This window comes from Xenopus laevis, chromosome 5S, assembly GCF_017654675.1.
Source record: "Xenopus laevis strain J_2021 chromosome 5S, Xenopus_laevis_v10.1, whole genome shotgun sequence".
Taxonomy (NCBI): Eukaryota; Metazoa; Chordata; class Amphibia; order Anura; family Pipidae; genus Xenopus; species Xenopus laevis.
Genome location: NC_054380.1, coordinates 111,143,166 through 111,166,317, shown reverse-complemented (window position 1 = coordinate 111,166,317; position 23,152 = coordinate 111,143,166). Strand labels below are relative to the sequence as shown.

The 23,152-nt window shown below is 40.5% G+C and overlaps 1 protein-coding gene across 2 annotated transcripts in view; it reads right to left on the bottom strand.

The window, feature by feature from the left end:
- The window catches only part of spsb4.S (splA/ryanodine receptor domain and SOCS box containing 4 S homeolog), a 91,197-nt gene extending 77,430 nt beyond the window's left edge, over nucleotides 1-13,767 (bottom strand). Inside the window, exons 1-2 of one of the 2 annotated variants that reach the window (XM_041564959.1) lie at nucleotides 13,103-13,767; nucleotides 11,562-11,672 (exon numbers count right to left, since the gene is read on the bottom strand). The gene's annotated coding sequence lies outside the window, so the exon portion shown is untranslated. The remainder of the gene's footprint in view (nucleotides 1-11,561; nucleotides 11,673-13,102) is intronic. The other variant, XM_018265798.2, reaches the window with a different exon arrangement.
- Nucleotides 13,768-23,152: the final 9,385 nt, after the last annotated feature.

Genomic DNA, 23,152 nt, shown 5'->3' with positions numbered 1-23,152 from the left:
CTTTTAAAACAAAAAAAAGCCATAGCCCCAGTCCATTTAGAAAAGGGATTGCAAAACTGTTAGGCTATCCAGCTGCCCAGAGTGCCCGGGCTTAAAGGAACTGTTCAGTGTAAAAATAAAAACTGGGTAAATAGATGGGCTGTGCAAAATAAAAAATGTTTCTAATATAGTTAGCCAAAAATGTAATGTATAAAGGCTGGAGTGATTTGATGTATAACAAGTCAGTCAGAACACTTCTTCCTGCTTTTCAGATCTCTTGGTTTACACTGACTGGTTATCCTGGCTACCAGACAGTAACCAATCAGAGACTTGAGGGGGGGCCACATGGGTCATTTCTGTTGCTTTTGAATCTGAGCTGAATGTCGAGGATCAATTACAAACTCACTGAACAGAAATGTACCATGTGGCCCCCCTTCAAGTCGCTGACTAACTCAGAGTTATAGAGCTGAAAAGCAGGAAGTTGGATTCTGGCTGTTTTAATAGACATCTGTTCACTCCAGCCTTTATATATTACATTTTTGGCTAACTAACTATATTAGAAACATTTTTTATTTTGCACAGCCTATCTATTTACACAGTTTTTATTTTCACACTGAACTATTCCTTTAAAGCCCTTCAGGGTGAATGGACAATTTTGAATAATCTGGAGGATGACCATTACAGTCATGCATGTATATGTCCAAAACCATATAATTAGCTGAAGCAGCCTGAGGAAAGTATGGGAGTTATGAAGCAACAGATAAGCTCATCTTTATCCTACAGCCCTGACTCTGGGACTGGCTCCTCCACTTGGCCCTCTGTCTCACAACTGGAATTTAAAAATGATGCTTCTTTTCAAGCAGCTGGCAATGCCAGCCATGTCTAACAGACTGAAATGGGCAACAGCTGCTATACAAATATTATTCACTACTACTGCCAGCCAATATTCTATGGCAGAGGAACAGAACCTAGATTAAATTAGACACCAGTAAGCATTTTAGCAACATTTTTAAATCACTTAGGTCATTGCAGAAATTATTTGGCAATATATGTATATATATATATATATATATATATATAATAATTAGAACATAGTTTGCCACAATGTTATTGCTAAAATTGCAAACATGTTACAAGAATGGCAAAATAGTGATTTATTTGATTGCTACATTTTCTAATAAATTAGTTTCTTGAAAATAACTAACAAATACTTTTAAGATTCGAATGAGCTGATACAAGGGTCTTGGATTGCTATTCTGGACTGTGGGGTGCCGACTCAAGACCTTAAAACTACCCAGAAATGATGGCAAGAAAGCTTTCCATGTGGAGAAATGACTATATTTTAAATGAACCTCTGCCCAGTGACCTCTGCCCAGTGGCACTGCAGCTGCAGTAGTACCAAAAAACTCAAAAGTTCTCCTAAATGTTACATAAAGTCAGTTTCATTGGTTTAACCCCAAAAATACGGTATAACAGCAAAGATATGTGTGTTGGTAATTACTATATTAATATGTAACATTATCCAGAAGCAATACCAAAACCCTCCCAGCACCTAAGTTATCCCACTACAGAAAAGGAACAGGAAGGTGCAATCTTTTTTTGAGTTAGTAAGTTAGTAAGCAATATTGCCTTTCCTTCACTCAAACTGCAGACATTAGGGGGCCCATTTACTTAGCTCGAGTGAAGGAATAGAGGAAAAAACAACTTCGAATTTCTAATGTTTTTTTTGGCTACTTCGACCTTCGACTCAAATGATTCGAACTAAAAAACGTTCGACTGTTCGACCATTCGATAGTCAAAGTACGGTCTCTTTAAGAAAAAACTTCGACCCCCTAGTTCGCCACCTAAAAGCTACCAAAGTCAATGTTAGCCTATGGGGAAGGTCCCCATAGGCTTTGGTAGCTTTTTTAGGTCGAAGAAAAATCGTTCGATCGATGGATTAAATCAAACGAACAGCACTAAATCCTTCGACTTCGGTGTTTAACTTCGACAGTCGAATATCGAGGGTTAATTGACCCTCGATATTTGACCTTAAGTAAATTTGCCCCTCACTGTACAGAGGAGGATATTAACCTTCACTCTCTGTAATGACACCCACAAAAGTACACTAGCTCCCCATATAGTCATGAACTGTGAAATTCAGATCAGCTGATCCCTCCTTCCAATAACTTGTATCTGCAGTCTCAGGACAAAGGACTCTGCTGGGGGAATCAGTTTTGCCTTCCAGAGAGGCAGAGTTTTTTTTTTTTCACAAGAAATGCTTATTATAAGAAATTACGCACACTATGTTCTAAAGTTAAGTAGATCAGAAGTTAACCAGATACAAGGCATTATATCTTTCATCTTGTGATAGTAAAGATACAAACTGATCATTGTACAGGTATTGGATTTGTTAACCCGGAAACCCGTTATCCAGAAAGCTCTGAATTACGGAAAGGCCGTCTCCCATAGACTGCATTTTATACAAATAATCCAGATTTTTAAAAATGATTTCCTTTTTCTCTGTAATAATAGAAACAGTACCTTGTACTTGATCCAAACATATATATATATATATATATATATATATATATATATATATATATATATATATATATATATATATATATATATATATATATATATATATATATATAAAATCCTTATTGGAAGTAGAACCAGCCTATTGGGATTATTTAATGGTTACATGATTTTCTAGTATACTTAAGGTAAAAAGATCCAAATTATGGAAAGATCCTTTATCTGGAAAGCCCCAGGTACCGAGCATTCTGAATAACAGGTCCCATACCTGTATATTGATCATATACATAGAGTGGACTGATCCATTTCAGTGATGCATGGAGACACCTTTGCTGGCTGCAAGGAAAAATATGGCTTGCAGAACAGTGATAGGCGAATTTGTCCCGTTTTGCCGGAAAATTATCGAAACGAGAATTTTGACACCAGCATCAATTCTAACGTTTGCGTTAATTTTGACGCCAGAGTAAAAGTCAACAGGTGTCCAAATAATATTGACGCGTGATGGTTTTGACGCGTATCCAAATTTTTTTGAAGTTCACAAATTTATTCACCAGCGGCGAAACGCGGAAATTCACAGCAAATTCGCGAGTGGCGAATTTATTTGCCCATCACTATTGCAGAACAATTCCTGCCAGAGAACGATCCATAATGATGGAAGGTCTCTGCCCCCAGAAAACATGAAGAACATGCACAATGACTTTTGCAACTGTCTTGTAGTTTTGGCCTAGGTGAAAAGGGATACTTAAATTAATGACTTTAATGCAGGTAAATTAATAAATGATGCATAACAGGTTGTATTAAAACTCAGCTTTTGTCACTCTCTCTTTTTGGGTGCAGCAACTATAAATGATGATCATTGTGGGCATAAGAGGCATCCACTCTTCAGGCCAGGCTGGTTGGTGAAGTGGAGCAATGTAAGACTGGAGTGTCGTTTACACCATTGCCCCAGCTCATAGAATTTACTGTTATTTATCTAGAGTTAGCACAAAAACATTGACCCTTTGTATCTTTCCTTCCATTTCTATGAACAGCGTACAAAGTATATCAATATGCGTGACTGTTTATGGAACAGCACTATTCAGATGCGAAACAAATTTGTGTTTCTGAATAACTGACAGATGACGAGATCGAAAAACAAATATGCAGTTTGCCGATGAGAAGAAAATGAAGTCGATAGTAAATGGTTTCTGGTGCAGCATTCATCTTCACACGACACAGGACTTGCAGATACATGGATCTTTCATGGCAGAGTGATATACAACCTGCAGTTCTCCAGCTTATCTACAAGTCAGCTGCCTGTCAATGACGTTCTGCAACTAAGCCTTTTTTTTTATCTGCACTAGACTACCCTGTCAATCTTCAGCACCTGATCTTACTCTGAGTAAGGTCTACAAGAATTTAGCCTATGATTAAGTGTCCCTAGGTGACACAAAACGCGTAAGGCTTTCTGTTTTCATACATAATGCAAAGTAAAAGATTTTGTATTATTTAAATTTTGGGCTGAATGCTTCCAGATTGATGCCTGCCTGCAATTACAAATTCCCAGTGAACTACTCCCCTATGCTGAAGGTCTGGGCATGAGCACCCGGACCCAGTGGTAAGCTAATACATATATTCAAGTCAAAGGATTGTTAAGCTTCTAGTGTTTCTAATAAAATAGACAAGGTGCTAAAAACCTAGCATCATGCTATATGGCACCAGCTCCTGAACATCACAAGTTCTATAAATAACTTCCAACATCTTTACAAGCACAAGACATCCCTGAGGATACAAGAGAACTCTGGGTAGGTGACCAACATTAATTTAAACCAGGACTGTAGAATAAGAGGCCCTGGGTACAGATGCCACACAAGTGCAACAGGCTTTTTTGGGGGAGTGTCATTGTTATTTAAATAGGGCTCTGCCTACACCTGTCCTGTTATAGCAGATAATAAACATGAATGGGAAAAGAGCTTAGATAAATTAAACAAATATAAAACAGCAAATAAAACATCGAATGGTCCTCTGCATACCTGGGACTGGACCCTGAGCAGATATTGTTCCACAGAGTGTAGTATCCCATCAGCTATGTGTGATATGAGCCAATTTACTGAACACATGACCCTATATAACCTATTAAATGACTGTATTAACATACAGTATATTATGTTTGAACACAGGATGTTGATAAATCATAAAAAAACGGTAGTATCCCTATTTAGATAAAAGCCCAACCCAAAGCCTCCCAGATTCATATGAAATACCTACACAGCTGTCTATGGAACTCCGGGAAGCGGAGAAAAAAGGTATGGGAGCACTCTGACCTTGTGGATAGGCGTCCGGGAGTTGTCCGTCTAATACAATAATAAATCACAGATGTAATCGTAGGGTTCCCAGGTTTGGCCATAAGGCATACGTCAGGAAAAGGTAACACCACGGACAGTATGAACTTCAGTATTGTTACATTACAGTTACAGCAGGAAATAAGGATGGAGATTTGATATTCAGTAATACATAAAGGTGTGTGGGACAGATATTCTCTTTCGGGTGTAACGTAATCTGTCTGAGAAAAATCCTCTTGGACGGGTTACAGATAGATTGTTTGAAAACATTCTTCAAACTAATGTTATTTAGGTGTGCAAGCTTTGGAAGGGTTTCCTCTTTCCCAGCACCTATACATCTAAAGTGTGAATGGAAAGAGGAGCCTCCTTTGCTAACAAAACCCCCTTCCGTCACTCAGACTGCAGACATTCACTGTATAGAAAAGGATATTAACCTTCCCTTTCTGTAATGACACCCACAAACGTACACTAGCTCCCCATGCAGTCATTCACTGTGAAATTCAGACAATTTCAAATCTTCTGATCCCTCCCCCTTCCAATAACTCGGATCTGCAGTCCCAGGACAAAATCACTCACCTGGGGGAATCCGTTTTGTTTTCCAGATAGGCAGAGTTCTAGGTTCTAAGGATTTCTTGACTTACAGCTTGCACTTTCTCCCACAACCGCAACCATTATTATTGCTCTCCGCATCGGTCTCACTTAGCTACAACTGGCAAGAGAAACTGACATGCCATTTATGTCGCAGCAATAACTAGGAGCCACTATTGCAGCCATTGAGCTTCATTAATCCATTTCTTTGCCAGAAACTGCCAAATTTCAGAAAATTCAGTGCTGAAATTGGGGTGCTCTGGGGGAAAAAAGGCTGAATTGTATTTTCTTTCAAATAAGTTAATTATGAAGGTACAGTTTACACAATGACCTCTAATTATTATCCCAATAATTTATTTTTATGTAAATTTTACACCATTTTTGTGTTGCGGTTTGTCACTGGTATCTTCCTATTTACATAAATGAAAAGTCACCATAGAGGAATCAGGAGAGACATTGATCTTCCAGCTAATGCCACCCTCTGCGAAACTGCCCTTAGGCTTACAGCTCATTTTTCGGCCCTGTGTATTTTATCCTTAATGCCCCCAAGGTCTTACATTCTAAGGGTAAGGCCAGACGAGGAGATTCGGGGAGATTTTGTCACCTGGCGACTTATCGCCACGTCTTCTGCGCGACTATCTCCCCAAACTGCCTCAGCGTCTTTTCCCCATAGGCTACAGCGCAAAATCGCCTGCGCTAATGCACACTCGGCGATGCGTTTTCAATAGTCGCCCAAAGTGTGAGGCAACTTTGGGGGAAAAACTATGAGGCAGTTCGGGGAGATAGTCGCGCAAAAGACGTCGCGATAAGTCGCCAGGCGACAAAAACTCCCCGAATCTCCTCGTCTGGCCTTACCCTAAAGAACTAATACATGTGAATGGTATGGTCAACACAGGCTGGCCCAAAGCTCCCACTGACATTCACAGATGGATCAAACGCAGTTGCAGGATAGGCTTTGATCATTCCCATCGACCCTAATAATGGGCTGGTGCAGTCCAACCCATCCCAAGTCTCATATGAGAACAACATTTCACCCAAAAAACTGATTTCAGAGGAGCCAGTAAATATGGCTAGGACTGCTGATCCCCTGCAATAAGTGGACTCAAGACACTATACATCGCTTTTCAGAATGCACAATTGCTCTTCTAAAGGGGCTTAAAGGGCTGATTATTAAATTCTGATGCTAATTACACCGGTTTCTGTGCTGTATTAATTACTAATCAGCCTTATATTGTGACATTTCTATTCTATGTGTACTGTATATTGTGAGTGGGTCCCTAAGCTCAGTAAGTGACAGCAGCACAGAGCATGTGCAGTGAATCAGCAGAAAAGAAGATGGGGAGCTACTGGGGCATCTTTGGAGACACAGATCTTTACTGCTAAAGGGCTGTAGTTGCCTTGGGCTGGTACAGAAGTCCAAAACATAATGTACAATATTTCTACCCTTCTTCTTTAGTTAGACTTTAGTTCTCCTTTAAAGCCACAAGCACCCAGAGTGTCAGTAAGAGTCTAGAGCGCATTGCAACGTCACAGTTTGTTTTTCCATGGAAGTGCTAGCACTTAGCAGTCTGCTGCTGGAACACTGGGCCTTTTATAGGAAACAGCTCTCTCCTGGGCAAAGAAAATACAAATTGCCTTCATAAAAACAGGAAGACATAACGTTACACTGCGCAGGGATACACCACTTGCTTTCTAATGAATCTGCCTTTATTTGCGCTGGCTAGTAATACACTGCTGAATTACAGATGACTAAAAAAAAGTATGGCTTTAAATAATAATCTAAAGACTGCTGATACTGAATATGATATATGATAAATTCTAAAAAAAAAAAATCTAGATGGCACACATTCGGCTGTATATTCCACATCTCCCATTTAATTTGTGCAATTAGACAGTAAAGTATAAGACAGGCATATTGTCTGCACACCCGAATTCACTCTATGACTATCTGCATTGACACCTATGAAGAAGAGCTTTCATAATTGCCTGTACAGCATATCCTGGCATACACTGACAGCAACCCATAACACTTTTTTTTTTTTTATTATTATTTTGCTCAGTTTCCATTTGTATCCTAGGGAAATACAAGGAAACTAATAAAAGATCTTATTGGAGTCAAGGGGGTTTCTCATTATCATTAGGGTGATAGAACATGGTTGGTTATGACACCCATATGATTCAAAGGATGGCTGGCAGGTGGCAAATGCTGGCAATTGTCCCTCCATTAACTAGAAGAGACACATCACATTCAGATTGAAACACAGCTTTTCCTCTTACACAAAGGTCTTATACAAAGCATCAGGGTAACACCATAACAAGGTTTTCCCATACAGTCAACCGTATGTTTTACTTTTGCCATTATTGATGCCTTTAGTGAAGGCTAACTGAGTTCAAATCCAACTCCGGACATATCTGCTTGTTAGTATACTTTCCCGTGTCTGCGTTGCTTTTTATCTGAATTCTCCAGTTGCCTCCCGTACTCTAATACAAACATGCAAATTCACAGGCTTCTCATTACATTGAACCTAAAGTATATGCAGCAATGTGGGAATGGAACGTAGGGCAGGAGGCCTCAAGTCCCCAACCCAACATAACTGATATTCCAGCTCAGTGTCATGCTACAGGTAGTGCCACATTACTATAGTGTAACCTCACCAACGTCTATTGCTGGCTTATAGTAAGGGAGACTGGTGACTCAGCTTTCTCACTGTAACAAGAGAGTCTGCAAGTTTACTACGTGTATCCGAGGACAATATCTTCAGTGGTACTGTTATACATTTTTGGTAACTTTTCATAACATTTAACACAGCAAAGAAGCCTCCCATGAACTGCCAGCCTTAAGGTCAACTTTGAGTAAAAACTGCAGTAGTCACTTAATGTGGCCATACACGGGCAGATTAAAGCTGCCGATATCGGTCCTTTAGACCCATTCGGCATCTTATCTGCCCATGTGTGGGGGCTCCCGACTGGTTTTCCAGATTGATATCAGGCCAAAAATCGGCAAGATATCGATCGGTCAAGTTTGATTTGTTAAACGATCCAGGACCATATCGGCTAGTTGATGCAGTCCTGCGACCCGTTGGAGCCCATACGTAGTATTGTAATCCGAACGTTCGGCTTCACCCGATATCGCCCAGCCGTTAGTGGGCATATCGGGTTAAGTTGCGCTCGTTTGGTGACCTTGCCAAACGAGCGGATCTTATAGTGTATGGCCACCTTTATGTTATGTGACACCTACAAATAATGCAGGCAGTCTCTCATTATGATCTTTTCCTTAGGCTAATGTCACCATGGAAGATTTGAAGTTTGCTGCAGTGGAGGTTAAACCAGCCACCCCCTCCACATAGTAGACAGGACAGAAAAAAATACTCATATCGTTGCTTTCTAAGTGAGCATCCCTAAAGGTGGCCATACAAGGGCAGATTAAACTGCCAATTTGGGTCCTTTAGACTCCGCAGCTTTTCTGAATGGGCCCTCTGATGGGAACACCCTGACCGATATCTGGCCAAAAATCAACCAGACGTTAGCCCGTCAGCTAGTTGATACAGTCCTTGCTCTGATGGCTTCTAATTTCACTGTTGTAATCCAACTGTTTAACCCTAGGGCCAAGAGTCGGATTAAGCCCAATATCTTAAAGCCTATCATAAAGTATACTCCAGTCAGTTTCTTGCTATAGATAGTGCCACATTTAGAACAGTGCTCACTATAGGTGTGCACACTGGGGAAAAGATCCGCTTGTTTGGGACCTTGCCAAATTAGTGGATCTTATAGCGTATTGCCAGTTAACTGCTAGTTAATACAGAAACCTCTCCAATTTGACTCAGAGGAGAAAAAGATTCCTTCCAGACTCTAAGATGATAATCGTACCAGCCCCTGGATAAACTTTGTATTATGAGTTAATTTCAGCAGCCCGGAATTTTTCACTTTCTAAAAAGCCACCCACACTTTCTCTAATGTATCTGCCAGTACAAGCACTTGAGGAGAGAATTCCACAGCTCTTATTGTAAAAACCCCATCTTGGCATTTTAAAATGAAACCTCTCCTTTCTTTTAATCTGAATGGATGTCCTCATATCTGCTGGAAGGATCTAATGGTGAATAAAGCATTGGAGTTTATTGTATGATCTAACCGTATAGTTGTATATAGTTATCACAGCTACCACCTCTCCAACATAAACAAAACCAACTTGCCATCCTTCCTCCATAATGGAGACCTTCCCTACCTGTTATTATTCAATAAGTACCCCCATATCCTTCTCCATCAAGGGTTTGGCTACTGTAATCCCATTAAAGGTATAAGCCCAGACTTACAGTTTGTCCACAACCCCCTGAAGGATGTAGAATCCTGGATAGACTGCATATCATTTCTCATAATCATTTTTATATCAGATACACTACTTTCAATGCCCTCTTCCAAGTCTTTAATGACTAAATTGAATAAGAGTGGAGCCTATACAGAACCCTGCAGCCCCCACTAAGAATCCTTCTTCATGTAGAGTCATGGGATACACTGTCTACATGACAATTTACTACTGTTATCATGAAAGTATATTTATAAGTGCTAACATACTCTGCAGCACTGCACAATAGAACGGGTGGCTTTATCAAACATACAATATACAAACGGATTGGTGGAGGAGGTAAAGGGAGTCCTACTCAACAAAGCTTACAATCTAAAAGCACTGTCACAGAACAATAAATCTCTAGCACTTCCATTGTAGTTCCATGTAGTATATCACAAGGGGTCCTGCTTGGCTGAAATCCATTGACCTTGCTGCCAAGTAGAACTGACAGTTTAGATAAGGGCATACTTTGCCAACAAGAACACAGCGATGCCTTATACTTCTGGGCATCCCACCTTGTGCATTGGTTCTGTAGAACAGGGACACTGAGCACACACTGTCTCTAATTGCAATCATCAAATAATAATTTACTAATACAATAATTAAAATCCTCTGTCAGTTTCATTTACCCTGCTCGCATCCCACACCTGCAGCGAATGAGGAATTATGCACGCTACGTCTCCAGATGAAATTGCAACCATAAATGACACATTTCTGACAAAACGATTCTGCCCGGATTTACGGCTGTCTGTAAAATGTAGTGCCACAATAAATATAGCGTGTTGGTGGGTCAGAAGAAGCCAGTCGATACACCCATAAATGTGTTATGTTTATCAGTCAGGCTGATGAATGTGTGTGGAGATCAAGCAACTCCATATTAATATTTATATACACATCTGTATGCATAGCCTTCGTATACACAAATAGCAGAATACTTCATTGGCTGTAGGAACACTCTTGGTGCAGTCAGTCTAATCCCCCCTCATCTCTGTTTCCTTAATACAAACCAGCTGGGCCAGTTACTGGCACTATCAGTATGGATATCTAACTGTACCAGCAGAACTCACATGCGTGACCTTAGCTTTCAAAATGTTCAGGGCTATCAAAATAGAGACCCAGGCCCTCCATGAGATTTATGTGGCCCCCAGACTAAGAACCTCACTGACCTCTGCATGATGAATCAGAAATTTTGTTGTGGACCCCTAACTTGTAGAACAGTAAATAAGTGGCTGACATTATGGAAACAGTTGGGCAACACTAAGTTAGATAATAAACAGTGTTGCCTACAGTATCCCATGATACAGTTAATTCAATAACAACATCTTTATATGATCAATATTGGTTCCATATCTTTCAATTCCAAATACTCACAGGTGCAGGCTTTTATACTTTCTTATCCTTAAAACCCCTACATGTTCATAACACACACACAGACACAATATTGCTTTTACAAAAACTTTGTATTTATCCGATTTAAACCCTCCCCCCCAGGTGCATAAATGATGCATTTTGGCCGGACCATAGTGCTGTCTTGCCTTGAATGGCCAAATAGATGGCTCAGCAATGTGTCGGGTGCCTAATGCTACAGGCTTTGCTGCTTATTTGCTCCAGGCAAATGTAGGACTCTCTGGAAATCTGAAGGATAAACAAAAAAGAGCCACGTCCAGAAAGGCGACTGCTGCCCCAGTCTATCTGCATTATTTACTGGGATCCCTAGGAATTTGCAGTATATACACAACAATCCTGCCTCCCTACAGAAATTGCAACAGTTACGGTAAACAAACTACAACAAGCAACTTTGCAGTTTCCACCTTTGCTGTGCAGAGTCATACGTGTGCGTGTTATGTGCAGCAATATCTGGGAAGAGCCACTGCAGAGATCATAAACATTCTCCCAAAGAAACAGTATCTTCACTATCCACCCTGTTGCAGTAAAGAGGGACAAGCCAATTATTATATACATATCATACATATACACATAGAGAGAGAGAGAGAGAGAGAGAGAGAGAGAGAGAGCACAGCAAAAGAGTAAAATGAGTTGGGTGAAACTGCTGACAATCTCATGTTGAGATGATAAGCTAAAGACAGAGACTGACTGTGCTGCCTTGCACTCACATTTGCCCAGAAGATTTCGGTATTTAGATTGAAACTATTATGCCTAGCAATAATTTGGGAAAGGAGGTGTCTACAAGTGCTCGGAAAAACCAAAGTCAGGAATAACCTCAGGGCTTCCATATATACATCCAGTGCTATGCCATATAGGGCCAGCAGACGGAGCTCTATAGTATCCTACACTCAGTAGGCCAATTCTTTTATGCTAGGGTTTGATGAAAAGCATAAGTGTAACCCCCCTCTGCAAATTATATATATATATATATATATATATATATATATATATATATATATATATATATATATACACACACAATATATATGAATAATAATAAATAATAATGATCAAGGGTGCAAGCTTAGAGCCCTAAAACCATCAATTTGTGCAACCTTCTCCCTAACAACACTATGAAACTCCCTGTGACATATTACTGTAATACAGTGTATAGAGTGTTTTTTGTATGTAGATATATAGTGAATAAAGTACCCCCTATTGTAAGATATAAAGGTAAGTCACCAAGGAGTTCCATGACCATATAAAAGTACGAGAACGAAGGCCGAGTGTTTTTATACAGGTCATGGAACTCCGAGGTAACTTCTAACATCCTATTTTCCAACAGGGGGTACTTTATTTATTATAATACACAAGTTTTAGTGTGTCACGTGACAAAAATTACATCGCTAGTCATCGTTTATAACTGATGACATCACTAGTCACCGTTTATAAAGATATCATTTACAAGCTATTCATGGCTCTTGTGTATTATATAGTGAATAAAGTACCCCCTCTTGTAAAATATAAGGATATTATAAGTTACCGAGGAGTTTCATGACCATATAAAAACACGAGGCCGAAAGCCGAGTGTTTTTATACAGGTCATGGAACTGCGAGGTAACTTCTAATATCCTCATATTTTGCAACTGGGGGTACTTTATTTATTATAATACACAAGTTTCAGTGAGTCATGTGACAGAAATGACATCAGAACTCACCGTTTATAACTGATGACATCAGAACTCACCGTTTATAAGGATATAATTTACAAGATATTCATGGCTTTTGTGTATTATATATTTATAATCTACACTGTGCAAGAAAAGTAGATGATTTTTGCAAGAGTCTGCCAGTAATTGGTCCCCCGGTCCCAGAGGGCTGCAGTAAGTTTATGTAGTGGGAGTCTGTATGGCAGCTGACCCCCAGGCCGGTGCATCCCATTGTTTCAGAGGGGGTCGGTACGTACCTCAGAGGGAGAGATCCATGCAGCTGGGCTGATATAAAGCCTCAATGTCGGCTCTAATCCTAAGAGAATAGAAGGGCAATAGAATCCCACAGGTCCCAGACGTAGCGAGGGGGCAGATGAGAAGCGAGGGGTTTTCATTAGCACCAGTTGGGACCCCGAGAATAAGTTACTCCACTAGTGATCACAGCTCACACACAGGTCGCTCGCCCGAGCACCGCACCGACTCCTCCCTTCTAGGAGCTCACAATGGAAAGGTATCCAGCAAAGAATCCCTGCTCCTTCATCCTTCCCCGGCCGCTGCTGCAGGTTCCGCTTTGTGTTCAGAGATTGTTCCCCCCAGCTCCACCGTGCGAGTGAGACAGCCCAGATGGGAAGACTCTACTTGTGCCGCTGCTGCCGAACCAGTGCCCCATCCTGCAAGCTGATCCCTGCTGATCTCATCAGTCACAACTAACTAATCCAATGGCCGAGGAATGGGGAACGCACGGACACGCCCCTTCTTTGACTCCTCCTCTCCCGGCGGCGGCGGCGCACACAATGGAACGAGCCCACCAGCAGCTGCTGCCGAAACTGACATCCGCGCTCTGCTGGTGGCACTGGGGTTGGGGGATTTGTGCTGCTGCCTCTCTCTGCCTTTGTCATGCGGCCTTAATCCCTTTGTTACTAATTGCCCTTTTGGAAGTCAAATTCCTGCCCAGCTGCGACGAGGTCAATGGGAAAACTGGAACTTGTTTGCGGGCTCAATAGTCCGGTCCCTTTGTACTCAATAATAAACCGGTTTAATCCACGTGCTACTGCATTGACCCAATAACAAGCTCTAGAACACAAATTCTAATGCTATACCAATCACAGAAATCACCAGTGACCTCATACATTGCATTTAGTGATGTCATCAGTACTAGCAGCTGCATAGTGATGTCACTTGTGTATAGGGTTGGCACCTGGCCGTTTTTTTACAGGCCTGGTCGGTACAAATGATGGTTGATCCCAATGTTATTAATAGAGAAAAAAGATAAATATATAGGAAAACGGTGACAACCCTACTTGTGTATTGTGCTGTCACCTGAGTGCTCTATACCAATCTACAGCTACGCTAATATCTCAGAAACCACTAACCAAAATGAAAGGACAGGAAAAGCTAAAGTCACTATTTACCCATTGGCTACTTTCGTTGCTTTCAGGGCCTTACCCCACACCTGAGAGCCATGAGGATGTGGTGGAAGCCTGGTATTTATAATAGAAGAGGAGCACCAACCCAGGGTAATTAAAGTCACAGGAGGTGCCTAATGAATTGCCACCAACAGTGACGTTAGCTTCCTTGTCCTTTTATATAGTAATTTGGCCATACATGGGCCAATATAAGCAGCTGAAAGACCAATAAGGAGCCCTCCGACGGACTTCCCCGATCAATATCTGTCTGAAAATTGTCCAGGGATTTTTAAACCCGGACAATTTTCAGATCAAGAAGTGCATCAGTTTGTTGATGCAGCCCACGAACCGACCATTGGGTAATCCTAAATAGAAAATTACCATTTTAAAAAATAAGGGCTCCACCCTGGGATCCTAGGATTCACAGTGTACACAAACAAACCATACTTTTAGGTCACATGAGCCAATTAACAGACAGTGTTATGTCTTTTGCTTCCACACTTCTTCCTGTTACAGTTAGAGCTGCCGTATTTCTGGTCAGGTGATCTCTGAGGCAGAACACAGACCATCACAAAATGGTGGCTCAAGGCAAAAGATGTAAAAGGGCAATATTTACTTAAATATATACTCCAGTTTGGTAAGATTCTTTCATATGCCATTTAATTTGATATAAACGATCTGTTGCTTAAGTATTCATTTTGGGGGTATAGTTTTCCTTTAAGTATTCATTTTTGGGGTAACGTTTTCCTTTAAGTCATCTCCCAACAGTTTGTATTGGCCTTCAAAATGGCGCAGAGGATGTTCAGGTGTATGACCACCATCATGTTACATCAATTCATTTTTGGAGTTTAGAGGCAAATTTGAGGGTAGTGCTGTCAGATGCTGTCCCCATCACCCGCTGAACGTGGGGAGGGGGGTGCATTCCAGAGAGCGCTGTTGCCATAAAAGAGTCAAACTTTCTTTCTAAAAAATGGAAATGATGTACTTAAAGTTACCAGAGGCAACTATTTATGGTCCCTGTTAACTGGACACTCTCTGCCCCAGTGACATCAGCTATGATATAATGTGGTCTCACCTACCCAGCATGCTCTGAGCAGTGAATTGCAGTGCTGATGTAGCAAGTACCTAACTGGAATTAGCAGAGCTGGATTTACATAGTGGGTGTCATTCATATCACCCCTTACTTATAATTGCCTACAAAATTAGGTTTTTTTAATTTATCCTACATGTTTCCTTTAAAAAACTGTCAGATCTCCTGTGCATCCCCAGTGCTTCAGAACCAATGCATATGAGGCAGCTCTGGCATGCTACCCTAGGCCCAGGTAGGCCGGTAAAAATGATGCTTGATGCCAATGTTATTAATAGGAAATAATGGCAAGAATATAGGAAATCCGGAATTTTTTTACAGAAAAGGTGGCAACCCTAGGCCCGGGCCTTTATTTCCTTCCCACAAACTCAGGCCTGGAAATGAAATACATGACTGGACCCCACAGCAGTTTTGTAATGTTACCTTTGACTGGGGGTGCCTAAGAAGTTGGAACCCCCCCTGTGATTTTACTTTTTCTTCTCCTTTAAACTAATATGGACAAGGTAACCTTAGCATCATTAATCTCATCGTCTCTCCATATAATATACGGTACTCCTTCGATTTACAGTAGACTTACAAGAGAAGAGCATGAATCTATTCCCCTGAAAAACTATATGGGTAATTGGCATTTTGCTTTCTTAAATGGGAACTGCCATGAAAATGAAAACTTTATATAAACTTCATCATACTGAAATAAGAACCTTTCTAAGTATAATCAATTAAACATCTGTACTGTTTCTGAAATAATCAAGTTTATCTTCACTGTCTCTCTCTCAGCATCTGTTTCTCTGCTTTCTCTCTTCATGCAGCAGTACATTTTATAGGGGGGCTACTTTTGCCTAAAAGCTGAATTAGAGCTCACTCAAATAACTGATCCCAGTACAAACAAAATCTAACACAATAGATTGCACACATCCTGCATGTAGAGAGACATGATGTCTGGTGATTTTAATAAAGTGAGCTCTAATACATCTTCTAGGCAAAAGGAGCCCCCTTATCAGATATATTGGATCTGACTGTCAATGAATATCTGACAACTGCTGCATGAAGACAGAATGAAGAGAAACAGATGCTGAGAGAGGGATAGTGAAGATAAACTTGATCATTTCAGAAATGTTACAGAATTTTTAATTCATTGTATTTAGAAAGTTTCTTATTTTAGTATGCTGAAGCTTAAATTACGTTTTCGTTTTTGTGATAGTTCCCCCTTTAAATAAAGAATAAATTGTAGCAGCTTAACTCCCTATCTCTGCTAGGGATGGGCCAATTTTTTCACCTTGTTTCGCCGCGGAAATGACGCCCATAGACTTGTATGGCGGTGTGCGTCAAAAAAAATAAAAAAAGACATGCGTCAAAAAAATTCAACGCCCATAGACTTTAATGGCCGTCGGCGACAGCAAATTTTTGGCGACACGAAACAGGTCAAATTCTCCCATCCCTATTGCTAACCAATGGGGCCACTAAGGGACAGCTCTGGTCAGTCCTATCAGTCAAAGGGCAATGGCAAACAGGATCAATACTTGCCTTGTGCCACCTGATCAATTTCTAGATCAGCTGCCTTACATATATTGCTGCTCCCTAGCCCTGAATGGTAATCAGCCTGTAGCCTGCAGAAACCTGCTAACTGACGCATTTCCAAGCTCTAATCACGTGGCAGACAAGTGCTATTGAAACGGAATGCCATTAATAAACTGTAGATAAAAGGTGGCAAACATTCAGCTGCATTTTGCAAAGGCAAAGTATATCTCATTCAAAAACAATATTGATCTTCCGTTTATTTCTGCTCAGTTAGACAGCAAAGTGTAAGAGACTGCATTATTTTCTGAGCACAGCATTCATTTTCTGAATATTTGCATTGACACCTTTGAATAAGAGCTTTCATAATTACTAGTGCGACATATCCTGGCAATACACTTTCAGCAACCCCTTTTGTCTTCAAACAGATGGTGCAGCAGCACATGCTGTCTATGTGACTTTTATTTGCTAGAAATCGTTATCTCAGGGAAATGCAGAGAAATTAATCAACAATGTTATTAAAAGACATTGCTTTCTTTAGGGCAAATAGGGAGATTTCAAGTGTTTTGCTGCTTGTGTGATGTCCAGTTGTTTGGGTGAGCAGCAAAACACTTGCAATTGCCCCTCCATTGGCCAGAATAGTAAATTATCTAGACCGTGCCATTGCACTTGAAGTTTAATTGATAGTAGTATTGGGATTATCATTTTTGGGAGTCTGGCTGAGTATTAACAGGTCTAGAAGAGCCACCACAAGGCAGCAGTGACAAATCATCATTACATATTTGCCCAAACTACAGTCTTTCAGTTGAAATAAAACTCATAGGAGGAAATTTACTAAAGGGCAAATTTTCGACTTGAAAGGCTCCACCACACTTTGCGCAACTGCAAATTTTCACCCAGACTAATTTTAAGTTTTCAAGTTGTATTATTGTTATTACTTTATGTTATTTGTTTCTCTTGCTATCCACTCTCTCTCTCTTTTTTTTATCTTGCTGTTTGTCCACCAGACTGCTGTGCAGTTTCTAGGGTGAATAGGGGCCTAACAACTGGATAATAGTTTAAAATCCAAAATGGACACATGGAAAAAGAGTTAAAGAATTTAATTGAAGTGAATGTCCTCTTTAGGGCTATGACACATGCAGCGTATTGAACAGCTAATTGCCTCAGCTTTAAAACGCTACTATTCACCCAACTATTCAATAGCGCACAGCACTGTGTCATGGCAGGAGTTATTGTCCTTGTGAGCCTTGTTCTGTCCTCACATCCTCCTCTTGCTCCCTAAAGATCACCAGTGCTCAGACAGACAACTGAAATGCAGCTGCTCTAATCTACGTACAATAGCAAAGCTCTTCAATGCCTTACCTTCTGTGACTCCTACTATTTTCCATTGAGATTAGGCCTTTTGAAGTAATGAGTTTTTTCATCTAATTTCCCCATGAACAAAAAATAAAATAATTGAAAGCAATTTAAAAAAAATTGCAATAAAAAAAAATTGTGTCCATGCTCTAAATGCAAATACTGTATAGTTTCTATAAACTAAGATGGGCATGTGCGTTTATTGATTTATCTGTTTTATAATAGCTAGTAAAAATCTGCTTTTTAAAGACTATGGAGTTATTCGCGCAAAATGAGTCAAACAGCTGCCACCAGGCTAGGCACATGGATGAGTGTCAGACCCAGAAAGCCCCCCCCCCATTTGGAAAGAGAGGACACCTTTGGTTAAAATGAGCTTTGGGACTGGAAAGCAAATATGTTAGATAAATTAGCTTTGAGTAGAGAGGTCTTCCTCCACCCTTCCCACAGTTCAGCTGGCAAAAGAGAGATAATAGTGTCTCACTATGATGAGATAAGATAACCATGTTATACTAGATGTAATGGGGATCTGTTATCTTCTAACATTTAGGTAACTGGCAGATTTCCTAGAAGTCTATCTAGTTATCTACTATCAGCTGCAATGACCAGCTCCACACAGAAGTAAAGGTGGCCATAGACGTAACAATTATGATCTTTCTTGGAAAAGATTTTTCCAAGAAAGATCGTTTGTTTCAATATACACCTGTAGAGCTGAATCGTCAGATATACAGCTAGATATACAGGTAGAAACAATAGAATTCTACCTGTATCTGACGATTCAGCACTAACAATGGGCGATCAAAATTTTCCGTCCAGCCCGATCGACGAGCCGACCGATATCCAAGCCTTCTGCCGATATCGGTCGGCTCTTTTTCCACCATACACACACCGAATATTGGACGAAAATTCATTTCGTACGATATTATCTGTGCGTCTATGGCCACCTTAAAAGAGACATTTCGGGGTTTTTTTTGCCAGGGCCACACAATTTCTTTCTCCAATTGCTTTACTGCTGCAGCTTTGCTTACACCCTTCCTGTTCCCTTATTTCCACATCCTTCAGATAGATTTAATAATCCAGTACAAGTTATAGAGCAGTGGTCCCCAATCAGTAGCTCACAAGCAACATATTGCTCACCAACCCCTTGGATGTTGCTCCCAGTGGCATCAAAGCAGGTGCTTATTTTTTAATTCCTGGCTTGGAGGAAAGTTTTGGTTGCATAAAACCAGATGTACTGCCAAACAGAGCCTCCCGTAGGCTACCAGTCCATATAGGGGCTACCAATCAGCCAATCACAGTCCTTATTTGGCACACACTGGAACTTTTTTCATGCTTGTGTTGCTCTTCAATCCTTTTTACATTAAAATGTAGCTCACAAGTAAAAAAGATTGGGGACCCCTATTATAAAGCATAGCCATTTACAAAGCGGGTGCCCCTAGGCCCGCTGCTGTTCGTCGCCCCCGTCCCCTCCCTTTTATTTGCGCAAACTTTCATCATTGCGACCTACGCTATGGGGATAGCTATTCTATCTCCTGCAAATCCTGCAAATTCAGTGTGGTTGGGCAGCATGCTGCCCCCTAAAATCCTGCCACCCTAGGCCCGGGCCTTGGTGGCCTTTCCACAAGTCCAGGCCTTTTTCTTTAACTTCAGAAGCCCCCAATACTTCCTCATAATTAATTTTAAAAGGGAACAAGAGGGCTTGCTATGATTATATTCTTAGTTAGCCACTACATGTATCACATTTGTTATTATTCATTCTAGTGTGATATCATGTAATAATTTAACGGGACATTTTGGAATGTTCTGAATGTGGCATTTATCATCTTAGTTTCCAAATGGGCTCACCTTTACATCAATTTTTGTTATTTTTATTTATTTTGAAAGTTTTACCCTGTGACATTTTGATTAACGCAATACCATACTTTTCCCTTGGAAACATGAGCAGATGATACAAATATACTTTTCCTTGATAAACAACACTAAACACCTCCAGTATGCTTGTTCTACAGTCTCTTTGTACACAGAAATGAAAATCATGTTTTGCAGGATGTTTTAGACATAAATGTTTATATTCGTTTCATTTGCTGAATCAATTAATCTTCCAAATCTTTGCTTCATGCCCTTATGTTTTCTCTGTTTACTCCCTGCCAATCCTTCTAAGATAATGCCTAATCCACTAAAATGATTATCTCTTGAAATTATTTTGACCTATAACAGGCTCAACTCTTGAACTTGCAGCAAATTTCAGGACCTCAGATACATAGCCGCAGCGTGCATTGAGTTTGACCTGCAATAATACCCCTTTGAGTTTTTTTGAACTATTGAATTATTAGGACGGAAGCATAAAAACCTATGAGCTTTAACCACAAATGGAATTCCATAGATGAAATGGTCACAGCTTCCACTGTACAAGGAAGGTGTTGGAATGGTCATCACATTCTATTGGGTAGTAATAAAATTGTTGACCCCCACCCAACACTAACCTGCATTGATTTATATACTTTCACCTACCTGACATCATTGGAGGGGACATGGCAACTGCCGCTATAGTAATGGGGCTTGGAATGGTAGGGAGCTGCCAGGTGGCAGCTAATTTGACTTGCCTCTTGGGACAATGGTCAGCCTGAACCCATTAGTTCCATAGTTAACAACACCGTCCCTGAAACGTTGATAAATGGGGTAAGCTCCCCAACTGCATAATTTGAGTGTGTGCGGCTCAGTGTATTCTCTAATTCCGGGCAGTGTCATTCTGTGGCTACTAAAACAAATAAAGTTCTGTCTTGCATAAAAAAGGGCATTAACTCAAGGGACGAAAACATAATTATGCCTCTTTATAGGTCCCTGGTAAGGCCTCATCTGGAGTATGCAGTTCAGTTTTGGACTCCAGTCCTTAAGAGGGATATAAATGAGCTGGAGTGCAGAGACATACACTGAACTGGTTAGAGGGATTGAAGACAAACTATGAGGGTAGACTGTCAAGGTTGGGGTTGTTTTTTCTGGAAAAAAGAGAGGGGACATGATTACACTTTACAAAATACATTAGAGAACATTATAGATAAATAGTCGGGGACCATTTAGCCTAAAAAGAGGACCACCATACCAGAGGTCACCCCTTCAGACTAGAAGAAAAGAATTTTCATTTAAAGACCCGTAGGGGGTTCTTCACAGTCAGGACAGTGAGGTTGTGGAATGCATTGCTGGGTGATGTTTTGATGGCTGATTCTGTTAATGCCTTTGAAAGGGGCTTGGATGATTTCTTGGACAGACATAATATCCAAGGCTATTATGATACTAAAATCTATAGTTACTGTGTCAGTATACAGTATATAGTGCATATATGAGTGTATGGAGGGGTGTGTGTATGTATGGATGCTGGGTCTCATTTGGAGGGGTTGAACTAGATGGACTTTGGTCTTTTTTCAACCCAATCTAACTATGTAAGTGTGGGTTTTGGGTGAATCCACACATCACTACTCTGGAATGCCCCTGTCAATGAAGTCTATTCCATTGCAGCCCTTCTAACTCAGTTCAGTTTAGTGTGCCCATTGACTAAACGCAGGCTCTCTTGTACAGGGATCCCTGACCTCATCTCTCGATCAATGCTTGCTCCATCCATTGCAATTGTTTTGTCTCCAGCTGTGTGTGTGTTTTACCGGATTAATTGTTCATTGCTGCAGAATATGTTGCCATTATAATAGTAACAATGAGTACTCTGTTGACTGGGATTAGGGCAGATCCTGTCTCACCTTCACTGCAACAATTACACCAAGACTGCAGTAAAACATAGCTTGGTCGCTCTGTACTGGTTTCATTAAATATTATTTTTAACTATTTTAAATAAAGTGGATCCACCTAGCATTCAGATGACTTTTGATCAGAATCCTTACAAGCACAAAGCAGAGCCTAAGGGTGGCCATACACGGCCAGATTAAAGATAGCAATGTTACATATATATATTAAACTACCATTTAGCCTTAGATCAAAAATATCAAGGCATATCTAGGAAAGCAACTAGGTATTCAGCACATTGATCACAAATCTCTCCATAATTAGGCTGGAACTCCTAGCCACTGCTCTGATCCCCCGTGGAGGCAGCCCTACAGTGCCTTATACAATAGGTTGAGAGATTGTAGGTCCACTTCTCCTTACAAGGTTGCTAGGATGGCCTGGGCTGAATGTCTGCATTTTGGAGTGAGGTTTTATTGTATTGTACTCGTATGTCCTTGATATACTGGAACTATAGCAGAATTACCAATATACACATTGCAGCCTTTATATTGGGTAAAGGTATTTCTAATTAAATGGTGAGCCACTGAAACCAAAAGGAAAGTGTTTTCTAAACTTGAACATACAGGGCTAGATTTGCTTGTTTAGTATGGTTCCAAAGTGGATCTTTACCCAATTTAGGCCTAAACTGTTGAGCCAAACTGGGCTTATCTGATCGCTTGGACCCTGGGATAACATTTATGGGCCTGTGCAGATCCATCAGGAAAGAACCAGATCAGGGCTACCAGATTTTCTAATCTGCCCAAATTTTGGACAGTCGTTGGTTCGGCAGGCCATTGGGAAAACTACATACACAGGCCAATAAGTTGAGGACTCAAGCAGTAGGAATCATTTATACAGATTATTGAAGTTTAAAAACAGATTACTAATAATGTTTTGCTTGTACAAAATAATTGCTGATCTCTTGCAAGGAATGATACAGCCCTGCAGAAAATATATACAGTGTGTTAGAAGAAACTTCAGTGTTCTGTGGCCTATATAAAAACACCTGACCTGGTAATGGAAATCCTTGGTGGCCTCTGATATCTTTATCTTTTACAGAAGGCAGAGAATAATTCTATAAATCTTCATCTGCAATCTGTACCTCTATTTTAAAATCTATGAGTTCTGGGACCTGTATGAAGATTTATGCAATCAATGGGATCTTCTAACTGGGGAAT